This window comes from Hypanus sabinus, unplaced genomic scaffold (genome assembly GCF_030144855.1).
Source record: "Hypanus sabinus isolate sHypSab1 unplaced genomic scaffold, sHypSab1.hap1 scaffold_833, whole genome shotgun sequence".
Classification (NCBI taxonomy): domain Eukaryota; kingdom Metazoa; phylum Chordata; class Chondrichthyes; order Myliobatiformes; family Dasyatidae; genus Hypanus; species Hypanus sabinus.
Genome location: NW_026781686.1, coordinates 177,086 through 191,212, shown reverse-complemented (window position 1 = coordinate 191,212; position 14,127 = coordinate 177,086).

Below are 14,127 nucleotides of genomic sequence, written 5' to 3'. Positions count from 1 at the left end.
GTCAAAAGGGCAATGTTACAATAAGTAAGGAGGGATTTCAATAGGAAGATAGATTGGGAAAATCAGGTTGGTGCTGGGCGATCTTGTTGAGTGCCTGCGAGCTGGTGTTTCAGGGCAGCTGGTGGTTGAGCCCAGCAGAGGATCATCTATTCCGGATTTGGTGTTGAGCAAAGATCCAGAATTGGATAGAGACCTTAAGGGAAAAGTAAACAAACAACTTCGAGATGTTGTTTATAATATGATCGAATTCACCTTGAAATTTGTGATGGAGAAGCTGAAGTCACATGTATCAGTATAGCAATGGGGTAAATTGATGTTTCCTATAGTGGGGGAGTCTAGGACCAGAGGACACAGATAGAGTGGACAATGCACAGATGAGAGATAAAACTTCAGAATGCTGTCAGTATTCTGGTCGCCTCACTACAAGAAGGATGTGGAAGCCATCGAAAGGGTTCAGAGGAAATTTACAAGGTTGTTGCCTGGGTTAGGGAGCATGGCTTATGAGAATAGGTTGTGTGAACTCGGCCTTTTCTCCTCGGAGGGATGGAGGATGAGAGGTGACCTGATGGAGCTGTACAAAATGGTGAGATGCATTGATCTTGTGTATAGTCAGAGGCTTTTCCCCAGGGATGAAATGGCTGCCACAAGAGGAAACGGGTTTAAGCTGCTGGGGAGTAGGTTCAGAGGAGATATCAGGGGTAAGTTTTTACTCCGAGAGTGGTGAGTGCGTGGAATGGGCTGCCGGAAAAGTGGTGGAGGCGGGTACGATAGGGGCTTTAAAGAAACTTTTGGATAGGTACGTGGAGATGAGAAAAATGGAGGTTATATGTAAGCCGGGCAAATTCTAAGGCAGGGACATGTTCGGTATAAACTTGTGGGCCGAAGGGCCTGTATTGTGCTGTAGGTTTTCTATGTTTCTATACTGTCATAGACATGTGGGCGGCACAGGGGAGGGGAACATCGTTAAACTTTGAGGTAGATGATTTCGAATTAATCATTTCCAGCTGACTTGAGAAACAGTCCGTTTTCAAAAAAAGAGTAAAATACAGCACAAATGATTACTTGATGTGCTTGAAGACGGAACTGAATCCGGCACGGACAAGTGCGAGCCGCCTGCAAACAGAAACGGGGATACACAGCCACGCACAACAGTGAGAACTGAACAGTCCGAGAGCATGTCTGGCAGAGTTCACTGGAGTCCAGGTTCTGCGACCACCGTAAAGATTGTAGTGTATTCTTTCACCACAGGAATAAAATGAAAGTTATAGTCCGAGATCGCATGACTCTGTCTCACTTACCAGTGACACGTAGACTGCCGGTCGCTAAGGTTTGGGGGCTACTAGCTGGCGAGGTACCCCCAACGGTGACATTTATCTGGCTGTGCTCAACGGTAATAGTAAACTGCTGGGACTCACCTGAGAAAGAGAAAATCATATGAGGGAAAAGCGACAGACGCGGAAAGACTTGGGATCTGTACTGAACACAATCTGTACAGATATCAGGGATCTGTTGAGAACTCAGTAAGATCGATTATTACAATCTCATCTTCATTTCTTATAACCCGAACTTCATGCCTCCTACTACCCGCCACTCTGATGGTTATCCGACCACCGAGGGTTGGAGAGAGTGACCATCACCCGCCGTTATGTGGAGACAAAGAACGAGAGCTGCGAAGGCCAGTCCCGACATCCCGAGAGAGCAGCGCCGATCTCTGTTACACTCGGAGACTGAGCCGCACTTCCTGGTTTGCGGGGCAGACATCTGGATTCTGACGTCACAAGCGTCAACAGGGCAAGGTTACAATAAGGAAGGAGGGATTTCAATAGGAAGATAGATTGGGAAAATCAGGTTGGTGCTGGATTCCAGCTGGGCGATCTTGTAGAGTGCCTGCGAGCTGGGGATTCAAGGCAGCTGATGGTTGAGCCCAGTAGAGGATCATCTATTCCGGATGTGGTGTTGAGCAAAGATCCAGAATTGGATAGAGACCTTAAGGGAAATGTAAACAAACAACTACAAGATGTTGTTTATAATAGGATCGAATTCACCCTGAAATTTGTGAAGGAGAAGCTGAAGTCACTTGTATCAGTATAGCAATGGGTTAAATTGAATTACAGACTCACGGGACGGGAGTTGGCCAGAACTGTTTGGAAAGGAGTCGATCATTAAGGGTTATGTCTCAGGGCACTTGGAGGCACGTGATAAAATTGGCTGCAGTCAGCATCCCAAAGCGGGAAATCTTGCCTGAACAATCCTTTGGAATTCTTTGAATAATGGATGTGGAGAGGATGCTTCCTATAGTGGGGGAGTCTAGTACCAGAGGACACACACAGAGTGGATGTGGAGAGGATTTTTCCCATAGTTGGAGAGTCTAGAACCAGTGGACACAGACAGAGTGGATGCGGAGAAGATGTTTCCTATAGTGGGGGAGTCTAGGACCAGAGGACACAGATAGAGTGGATGTGGAGAGGATGTTTCCTACAGTGGGGGAGTCTAGGACCAGTGGACACAGATAGAGTGGATGTGGAGAGGATATTTCCTATAGTGGGAGAGTCTAGGACCAGTGGACACAGATAGAGTGGATGTGGAGAGGATGTTTCCTATACTGGGGGAGTCTCGGACCAGAGGACACAGAGTGGATGTGGAGAGGATGTTTCCTATAGTGGGGGAGTCTAGGACCAGAGGACACAGATAGAGTGGATGTGGAGAGGATGTTTCCTATAGTGGGGGCGTCTCGGACCAGAGGACACAGATAGTGTGGATGTGAACAGGATGCTTCCTATAGTGGATGATTATGTACCTATAGTTTCCTATAGAGAGGATGATTCCTGTGGTGGGAGAGTCAATGTCAAGGTGACAGAGCTAAAAATAGAGAATCCTCATTTCAGAACGGAGCTGAAAAGGTATTTCTTCAGCAGAGGTTGTAAATCCGTGGAATTGTTTGCCACAAGCAGGGGTTGAGACCAAGTGTTTATGTATAATTAACGCAGAGGTTGATAGATTTTCTATTGGTCAGGGCATCAAGGAATACAGGGAGAAGGCGGTGTTAGCATTCATTTCATGTGGACGGGATTGTAAAAACAAAGACGTGACCTTTCAACTGTTTAAGCACAAGTGAGGCCTCACCTGGAGTATTGTGAGCAGATTTGGGGCACTGTTCCTGGAAAGGATGTCTTGAAACTGAAAGGATTCAAAGGAAGTTCACTCACATGAGTCTATTGTTCTCATATGACGAGCATTTGATGCTTTGGGTCTGTATTCACTGGAATTCAGAGGAATGAGGGGTGACCTGATAGACAGTTTCCTTCCTCTCATCTCTTCTGGATTCTAGTGAATACAGGCTCAGAGTCATTAAAGGGTCATATTATGACAAGTCATTCAATTCTGGAATCATTTCCGTGAACCCTTTTTGAACCCTCACTAATTTCAGCACATGCATTCTCGGGTAAGGGGCCAAAAACCGCTCACAATACTCCAATTGAGGCTTCACCGGAGCTTTATAAACTTTCAATATTATATGGTGACTTTTATATTCTTGTCCTCTTGAAATGAATGCTAGCATCGCATTTCCCTTCCTCACAAGAGACTCAACCTCTACATTAACCTTGAGACAATCCTACACAGAGGACTGACAAGTCCCTTTGCACATCATTCTCTTTTGTTGTTTGCCACAAGAGGAAGCAGGTTTAAGCTGCTGGGGAGTACGTTCAGAGGAGATGTCAGGGGTAAGTTTTTGTACTCGGAGAGAGGTGATTGCGTGCAATGGGCTGCCGGCAACGTGGTGGAGGCGGATACGATAGGGGCTTAAAAGAGACTTTTGGATAGGTACGTGGAGATTAGAAAAATGTAGGTTATATGTAAGCCGGGCAAATCCTAAGGCAGGGACATGTTCGGTACAAACTTGTGGGCCGAAGGGCCTGTATTGTGCTGTCGGTGTTCTATGTTTCTATACTGTCATAGACATGTGGGCAGCACTGGGGAGGATAGCGTCGTTCAACTTTGAGGTATATGATTAAGAATTAATCAGTTCCAGCTGACTTAAGAAACAGTCCGTTTTCAAAAAAAAGAGTAAAATACAGCACAAGTGATTACTTGATGTCCTTGAAGACGAAACTGACATCCGGCACGGGCAAGTGCGAGCAGCCTGCAAACAGAAACGGCGACACACAGCCACGCACAACAGTGAGAACTGAACAGTCCGAGAGCAGGTCTGGCAGAGTTCACTGGAGTCCAGGTTCTGCGACCACCGGAAAGGTTGTAGTGTATTCTTTCACCACAGGAATAAAATGAAAGTTATAGTCCGAGATCGCATGACTCTGTCTCACTTACCAGTGACACGTAGAGTGACGGTCGCTGAGGTTTGGGGGCTACTAGCTGGCGACGTACCCCCAACGGCGACATTATCTGGCTGTGCTCAACGATAGTAGTAAACTGCTGGGACTCACCTGAGAAAGAGAAAATCATATGAGGGAAAAGCGACAGACGCGGGTAGACTTGTGATCTGTACTTAACACAATCTGTACAGATACCAGGGATCTGTTGAGAACTCAGTAAGATCGATTATTATAATCTCATCTTCATTCATTATAACCTGATCTTCATGCCTCCGACCACCCGCTACTCTGATGGTTATCCGCCACTGAGGGTTCGGGAGAGTGACCCTCACCCGCCGTTATGTGGAGACAAAGAACGAGAGCTGCGAAGGCCAGTCCCGACATCCCGAGAGAGCAGCGCCGATCTCTGTTACACTCGGAGACTGAGCCGCACTTCCTGGTTTGCGGGTCAGATATCTGGATTCTGACGTCACAAGCGGCAGCGCTGATTGGATCAGAGAGTCTGTACTTTGCTCAAATCGACATCAAATCCTGTGTGCTGTTCTACAACTATCTGCTCCTGTGTGGAATCCGATAATGATCTCAAAGAGAGTTTGTCTCACCCAACGACATGAAGAGAAAGGGAGATAGTAAAGTGAACGTCATCCGCGCGATCCCGAGAGAGCGGCGCCTGTCTCTGTTACATTCGGAGACTGAGCCTCATTTCCTGGTCTCCATGAGAGATCCCGAGAGCCCGTTATCTGAAAAACCGGAGCTGACTGGAGCGCAAAGCGAGAAGGCGGAGAATGAACGAACCTAAAACGCTAGAGAAGCAGAAGGCTATTCGGCCCTCGATGCTCTGGTGTTGTCCTGTACCAGATCATGTGGAAATTTCCTCAAAACTACCTCCCTCCGGGATAGGTAGACTGGCTGAGTGTTGTCGCCGCAATAATCTTGCACACAGAGACAGCAAGACCAAGGATGTGACTGTGAACGCCGCGAAGGAGAAGTCGGGAGATCACACACAATGAGAGTCCTCATTGAAGGGTCGGCGGTGGTGAGGGTGAGCAGGTTTAAGCTCCTTCTGAGAGAATCTCTGCTTGGCCTCACATAGTTATACATTCACAAAGAAAGGCACGTCAGCGGCTGTATTCCATCAGGTGATAGAAACATAGAAACGGAGAAAGCCTACAACACAATGAAGGCCCTTCGGCCCACAAAGCTTGAAGAGATTTGGTATGGGTATGTCACCAAAAACTGGGAAATGTTCGCACATGCAAGGCGGAGAGTATTCTGACAGTTTCCATCACCGTCTGGTGTGCAGGCTGCAATGCACAGGATCGGCACAGATTGCAGAGGCTTGTGTACAACAATCACATTCATCACAGTGCAAGCCTCTTCATAATCGAGAAAATCTTCAAAAGCTGGTTCCTCAGGAATACCAGGTCCATAATTAAGGGTGATTACCGTCAGGTATATGCTCTTGTCCCATTACAACCATTCGGGATATACAACCTTCCTATTAGTACAAAACGGAATATGCTTTCTTCCCATTGCCACCATCCTGGATATATTCCCGTGTCCTTATCGCCATCTGGAAGGTAGGTACATGAGCCGGAAGACCCACGCTCAATGAGCTACCAATATCTTCTGCAATCAGTTTTTTTTTTGAGCGGTACATGGACCCATGAAAGCGAGCTCATAATTCTTTTTTTTATTTGATAGTTAGTTTACTTTTTCATTATTTCATTTACTTACTCGTTCATTCGCTGGTTTACTTACCGAAATGTTATGTACATTGTATGCATATATTACTTATTAATGTACTGAGGACGCGTTCCGCCACTTGGCGGTTATGACAGCAATGACGGGACTTCTCTGAATTGGCCAGCCAGATGTAGAAGGATTCTCCATTGTTGGAACGGCCATTGCTGGAGTGTGGTCAGTGTCATGTACATTGTGTGAGATTTAGAGAAACTGGGATACCGCCTCTATCCCGCATAAATACATAAACAGACCCGCACAATGTCCATCGGGTGCATGTCCCATGAACGGGAGCTGCTGTTCCATGAGCTTTGACTCATACGGGACATTGAGGTGGTGATAGGCAGATGCTACAGGGAGGGAGCCACCCGAGAGGAAGGCGACAGTATTACAGGTAACCTGCAGGAGAGGCAGAGGGGATAGGCAGCCGGAGCAGTGACCCCTTGTGGCCGTACACCTCAATAGCAGGATGCATTTGATGGTTTGCCGGGAGTGGAAATTACCAGGAGGAAGGTACTGAGACCGGCTCTGTGGCCCAGAATGGGATGCTGAAAGGGGAGTACAATAGCGATTGGGGATCCTCAATTAGAGGATCGGAAGCAGATTCTGTGAACATGGAAGAGACACCCAGTTGCGCTCCGAATCCATGGTTTATCATGAAGGAGTCGCCGCTGCTCTGTTCTTATCTGATGCTGCCTATCGGTCTGCCTGGTGGACTGAGTACCCTTTGGGCTGGAGAGCGACATTCAGAGTGTGGCAGGTGAGCCGTCTCAGTGAAAGAGACGACTCAGAAATCCTCTGTGTCCCTTCGAAACAGCAATCTTGTCCTCAGGCCCAGTGCTCTGCTCTCTAATGAATGTACATTGGCCAGTAAGATGCGATGGAACAGTGGTCGTGTTCCCGTAGCTCCACTCTGGTTGATACCCACCGCACCCAGTCCTCCCCTGGTCGATCTCGCTTCGCTGGCGGAATTCCGCTCACTTCCAGGTGCAGTACTTGCATTGCTGGGAGTAATCTTTGACGACTCGTTGCTGTTCACGTGGACTTCATATGATCGCCGATGCATGTATAGAATTCGCCTGTCATTTTTTGTGCTTAATTGGCCGAAGACTGCTGCGATAAAAGTTAAGAAAATGTCCATCTTGTAGATTAGTGAGCTGCCGGAAATTGTCGCCCTATATCGCCAGTAGTGCAACGTTTTTAAATCGGACGGGCGATGTTAAGGACACAGAAAAGATACACGAGATTGAATCTGACTGCAAAGTTGGGCGGCTCAGTGACGCGCGTGACCAATGCACCCATTCTGAACTCGTGTCTGTATCTTCCACACTGCCCCCTCGTGGTGACAGCGTCCTGCCTGACTTCTGCACTGACGCTCTTTCAACTTTGCCAGTGAAATTCCGGCCGTCACTGTATTGCCGCCGGCGTCTTTTATCGCCGTGTGCAGTTGTGTTTCTCCTTTTGTCATGCGCAGTCACTGAAATTTTTCGAATTGAAGCTGCCTAATACAGCAATACCCGTCGCATATGTAGGAAATAATATTGGGGCTATAAATGAGAGACATCTCTGCATTATCGCGCCTTTACATTTGATCTGCAACGGGTAGCAACGGGTCTTTCGCTTGTTAGTTGCTGTTGTGTTAATGCTGATCTTTAAGGGGACGTTTTGCAAAAACAGTCGCTGTTCCCGCTGATACACTGAACAAAAGCTACTTTGCAAAAATAGTGATTAAATGTCATTTGTTTTGTTATTGCTGATATTCAGGAGGAATTTGTTGGGCAATGTGGGGAACACCGTTACTTTGGCATGCAACTGTGAGATGCTCTGAAGACAAAGATCCTTGTGGGTTTATAACAAGTACTTTGGATAATGAAAGTACATAACATTTTTGCAACCTCGCAGTGCCTGAAGGACATCACACATGGAATCCAGAGCACATCACACTCAGGTTAGGTCAAGATGCCCTGAGGTCTCGCGCCGCCAGATGATCTATGAAGATGTGTCAAATTCGCGATTGCTGAAACAATACTTCTGAATGAACGGTGTGGGAGATTGACAAGGGAGTTGCTGAAAATTCAGATTTCCGCATCTATTTCAAGTTCGCAAAGCGGACACGTGAAACGGTCATTAATAAGTTCGGTAAACACGGGACGTGAAACAGACAGCCTGGTCCTTCTTCCCACACCAACCAGCGTGAATATCACGTCCAATCTGATCTTGCTGTCACTTCCATATTCCGATCCGTACATCACCAACTCCAAAAAGTCCAGTAACTGCTCAGTTACATCTCAAAACAGTGCATATTCAGGGACAGCCACAACTTGCCAGCCCTCATTACACCTCCAGAACCATCACCACCTTTCTACTGTCAAGATGAAGCCACACTCAGGTTGGACGAACAACGACTTATATGCCGTTCGGGTAGCTTCCAACGTGATGGCATGAATATCGACTTCTCTAACTTCCGTTAATGCCCTTCCTCTTCTTCTTACCCCATCCCCTTTTTAATCTCCCCCTTCTCTCTCTCTCTCTCTCTCTCTCTCTCTCTCTCTCTCTCTCTCTCTCTCTCTCTCTCTCTCTCTCTCTCTCTCTCTCTCTCTCTCTCTCTCTGCCCATCACTCTTTGCCTGCTCTCTGTCTCCCTCTGGTTCTCCTCTCTTCCGTTCTTTCTCGGCCTCCCGTCCCATGATACTTTCCCTTCTCCAGCTCTGTATCTCTTTTGCAAATCACCTTTCTAGATCTTAGCTTCATCCCACCCCCTCTGGTCTTCTCCTAACTTTTGGCATTTCCCCCTCCCTCTACTACTTTCAAATCTCTTAGTACCTTTCCTTTCAGTCAGTCCTGACGAAGGGTCTCGGCCCGGAACGTCGACAACGCTTCTCTCTATAGATGCTGCCTGGCCTGCAGGGTTCCACCAGCATTTTGCGTGTGTTGGCTGAAGAGCTTGTTTCTTTGCTGTAAATCACAAAACAAAACAGGTGAGCTTTACCTGCAGTCTGTTCTGCGCCACCTGGAACCTCCTGTACACACCAAACACTCAGGCCCCCTGTTACCGAGCCTAATTACACTCACCGCTGACTCAGTCTTGCATTACTCACACACCCACAGTGTCTTTCCGCTCAAAGTGCGCATCAGCTCTGCTTTTCACCCTCCAGGGGTCCCATGTTTTACCCTGGCTTTACTGTCAAGTTACATCTCCACCTCCCCTTGTTGTCACTGTCCATCACATCTCACTGCCGTGGTCTCCATGTTTACACATCTGACGTCACTCCCATCTTTCAATCAACCGCGTTTAACTGGACACCTCTGTCACGTGTCAGCTCCCATCGCACCCTCAACGCTCGACTCTTTATATAAATATCTCCCTCTTTATCATTCAGAAGATGACAGTGGAGAATTCTTTGATACTTTTCTTACACCATTTCGACTCCCTGCCCGTCGCAACTGCCCATCAAAACCTCTTAATTGATTCACTTATCCTCCACTAGATCTTGCACCAGCCGACTTTGTAATCTATCTCACTGCCCACATTGCACGGTCTCGACACGACCCGTGACGGCTCATTACCCCCCATAGATATTGCATGACCGCTGAGCTCTCAGCATTTTTTGTGTCTTGCTCCAGATGTCCAGAATTTTCACACTGTCTCTCCTGTCCTTTCCAATAATACATTTTGTGCGTGACCTGCTGTAGTCTTAATTTCTCAGGTGCATGTTCTGTTTCCTCAATAATAGACCGCTGCAAATTCCCCAATCTAGATGTCTAACTTACCCCGCCTCATTTCTCCGTTTCTCCTTCTTCCGCTTTCATGAAATAGCGAAGTCTTCTTCACTGCGCTCTGTAGCAAATTCGGTAAAACATAAGGAATTGGAGAAGAGTACAACCAAAGGCTCAGCACACTCCATTGTCAGACCTTGTGAAACTTCCTGTTGCAGATGGTCAGATCCAAGAGTCGAGCTTATAAACATATGCCTGTATCATTTAGACTCTGCTTTCTCTCCGCACCTGTTCCCCCACAAAGTTCCGCCTTCCCCACAAGTACAAAACAATATGCGCCAACCTCCTCAGCTATTTGCCTTCTTCCTCAATTTACTTCTGTCCGCAAAGAACCGAATTTTAACCCTTGACAATCTTTTCTAAATATTCACAATTGCAAACCTAGCTTTTGTTGAAGGCAAGCAGAGTTTATATCGGTTAGGAATCTTTAGAACATTAGCTGTGGGGAGATTTTTTTCAGGGTGGTCTCTCTCAAACTGGAACATGGAAACACTCTGAGTAAACAAGTTCTGGTTTACATCCAAGAGTTTTATTGAATACAAGCACTGATTACACAGATTGGGCATCTCAGAACAGATTTTTTTTTTGTTTCAGTGTGGTGTCTCTTCGACGGGAGCATAGAAACTCCACGTAATCGAGTTCTGGTTCACGTCTCCAATTCACTTCTGCAAGCTGCCAAAGGTATGGCAGTTACGGTGTCAGTTATCACAGAGTGCAGTCGTGTCCGTCCGTTTCGGATGCCCACCAACTGTAAGTCTGAGGTTGCAGACTGATCGGCCGAGATCTCCTGAAGCAGGGGAACAGGCTCTATCTGCCGACTGGCCGACCTGAGTTCACTTTCGAAATGTAAGTGTGTTAACTTCAACAGTCCACCAGATATCCTTTATGGATTAAACTAAGTCATTACAGAAATTGCAACTGGTATAAAAGTGTTTAGGGAACAATTAACTGATGAGCATTTGTCAGCTGTAGTTAGGATTTGCCAATGATGACGTCACCACAGTGAACCACGTGGTGACTTGCGGGGACTTGGTTGGACAAGAGCACAGATGTACAGGTCCTGATTGCACTGCAGACAGGGTTCACGGCCCTCAGCACAGGGAGTCAGTCAGAAAGAAGGAATAAGTTCCTTAGACCGTCTGTTGCCAATCTTTTTTCTTTTATTTTCTGACGAAGAGATAGTTGGTTTGAAATTCAGACGATATTTAGGTCGGATAGTTTGAAAGAACTTTGGACACTAAGGGGAGAGGTTGGAAAATGGCATCAAAGCTTCTGGCCAATCCGGAACTTCTGGCGTGGTCTCTGAGTGATGGGTTCGTCAGGGTGCGGGGGAAATGGTGATCTGAAGTTTCTACTCAATATGATCTGACAATGGCCAGTTAACTGCGACCAGCTGCGCTATGGTGGAGCATCTGGGTTGAATAGGATTTAAAATGTTTCCTGATGCAAAATATATAATCCAGGACAGAGTCAATTGATCAGATAGCAACCATGGACGCGCAAAGGGAAGGCGATTCTAACTTGGAGCCATTTTACCCGAGCGCCCTTGACACATCCACGCACCAGCCGCTGACACTGCATGAGAATAACAGCGTTGTAGAGACACGTGTTCAACAACAAAGGAAGCACCTTCTGCAACCCCACCAGATATCCGGGTGTTTATTCAATCACCCATCGAGTGTTGCATTTTGTCAATATCTCAGACACCTCAAACAAGTCATCCTAGTATTAATGTTCTACTCACGGTCATGGTCTGGAACAGAATTTGATAATTCACTGTGTATTGGTCACCACGATGTGTTATTATATTCCACAAGATTCCTTGATTACGCTACATTGTTGTTTATTTTACAAACCCGACCGCTAACTCTGCCCTTCCCTGTGCCTGGAAAATCCCTTCTCCAAGCCCATGTTTGGACCCTCCCCCCACACCCGCACCTCCCGCGCTGTCCAAATGCAACTTGTGCCTCTGTGACCGCGGTGTGCGTCGGAGGGCGGGAAAGTGGTTCCTGGCAACTGCTGGCTGTGGAAAAGGGCATCGGGGTTGACCACTCCCGTCAAGGTGGGAAAATATTCGCCCCTCCTCCTCCCTGATTAGGGAGAGAACCTGTGGAATTCCGAATACCGGGTGAAAGGCGAAGTCTTCGGGGTCACTGCAAGTCCGTGTCTTTGCTGTTGACCGGTGATCGGTGGGGGTGCCGATGACATTTTTGCCGGTGGGGGCGGAGAGGGGATGGTTGCGCGCTGCGGCTTATGAGGGGTTGGAGGGGGAGAGCTGGGGGAGGGTACTTTGTGGTTCTAATATTTAACACTCGTTCACCCTTTGTGGGCCGAAGGGCCTGCAATGCGCTGTAGGTTTTCTGTGTATCAATGTTTCTATCTCCCAGGGCAAAGTTGAGAGGCCTAATGTTGGTGGAAGCATGAGGGTGGTGAACCCATGAGGGTGACGTCATTGGATGTCGGAGTCTGGATTGAGGTGAGAGAACTCAGCGGCTTCGATACGAAGTGAGTCTCGATCTTCAGTGATATCTCGGAGTGAAAATGTGACACCTGGCAGACATACGGGGGAGACATGGATAACGGTTGTAAATCTAACCCTCACGCAATCGGCTGGTGTATGTCGCGGGGAAATTCCGCCCACCCGCCAAACCGCGCCTCCCGTGTACGTGGATGCTGTGACGTGCACCTGAGCAAAATCTCGCACACACACTATCAAACCGCACACCAGGTACTTTCACAGAATACCCTGTACATATCTTACTAGAACCAAGTGTTTAATAGCGATACAATCTATATCAAAGAGAAGAAAAGAAAGAAAAGGCGCCAGAACTTATCAGGGTTCAGTGCACAATCGTTGGAGCTCAACCATCGAAGACTGCGGTCCGCTATTCGATCTTCTCCGACCTCCACGACCCGCGCGGCTGGGACCTCCCGCAGTGATCGACCACAGCGCCTCCAGGAGGGTCTGGAGGGATTTATTTCGACGTCAATTTGCCGGATATTTAAAATACCAATTTAAGGGCAAGGCGCATAATATTTCATATTTCCCGGAGGATAGAGAAGTAAAGAGCAGGTAGAGCTCCCCGGTTAAAATTATGGAGTGCCACGTCGGCCTTTCTTCCTCAGTAACCGAGGGCCGGTGCTTGTCATCAGGATCGCTCAAAGCCGCTCTTCACAGTAGCAGCTTCACTTGACATCACCACATATTGTCGAGTGAATCTCCTGACGTTTTGACAAGTAGATGCGTTTCTCAGAATACAGATCCACGATCAGTGCAAGCCTGACTTCACTAAGGAAGCTACCCCTTTGTGAATAAAATGCAGCCGCCGGACACAGTGAGCGAACCAATCTTGGAGCCAGTTACCGGGGGTATGAGTAACATAACATTGTAGAAACATAAACCGCTGAAAACACTCAGCAGGTCGGGCAGCATCTGTTAAAAGAGAAGCATAGATCGACATTGCGATGCAGGACGAGAAGGCGGGGAACAACAAAGCGGCACTAAAATGTTAAATGAAACGTCACCGGAGCGGGCCGGACATGGGAACGAAGACATTCGTCCAGCAGTTCTGACGGAGGATTTCAACTTGAAATCTTTAATGTTCCTTCTCCACAGGGGCTGCCTGACCGCCTGTGTGTATTCCGGGGTGTCCTTTTTCTTGATATTTCCAACAACCCCAGCGCCTACGTTGTCATAAAATTCAGTCAAATCCAATTTATAGGTCAAAGGGAAGATCTCTTCAGGTTACCCGTCCTGATGGGTGACCACTGGGAGATCCCGATTTTTCAGGTCCTCGGCAACAGGGTCTCCCAGTCCTTGCCGGCTCTCACCGCTCTCTGTCTGTAAATCCGTCAACACCGTACACCCCTCTATCTGAACCTCTCCTCCCCTTTACCCTTCCCTGTTTCTGAAGCACCCGGCAAGAACTACACATCACCCCATTTCTGTCCCCTACAACCACCCTGTCTCTGTAAACACCTCCATTGCTGTTCCCATCAGAATTTCTGTAACCCTCTCCCGTCCCGAGAACCTTCCCCATCTTTGCAACTGTGTACACTGTTAACGAAAAAATTAAGATTTCCAGGGAGATCTGGACCTTCTGTTGTGAAGTTGTATTTTTTTACCCGCTTCGTTACTATTTGTGGATGGGACAGAATTACAAGATTGAATCCGTTGTGCTTGGGAAATTCTGTTCTGATTTCAGGAATCATCTACCCAGGGTGGAAGTTGAAGTCCCATGGAAAACAACGTTAAGGTTGAAGTCACTTGTGACGAA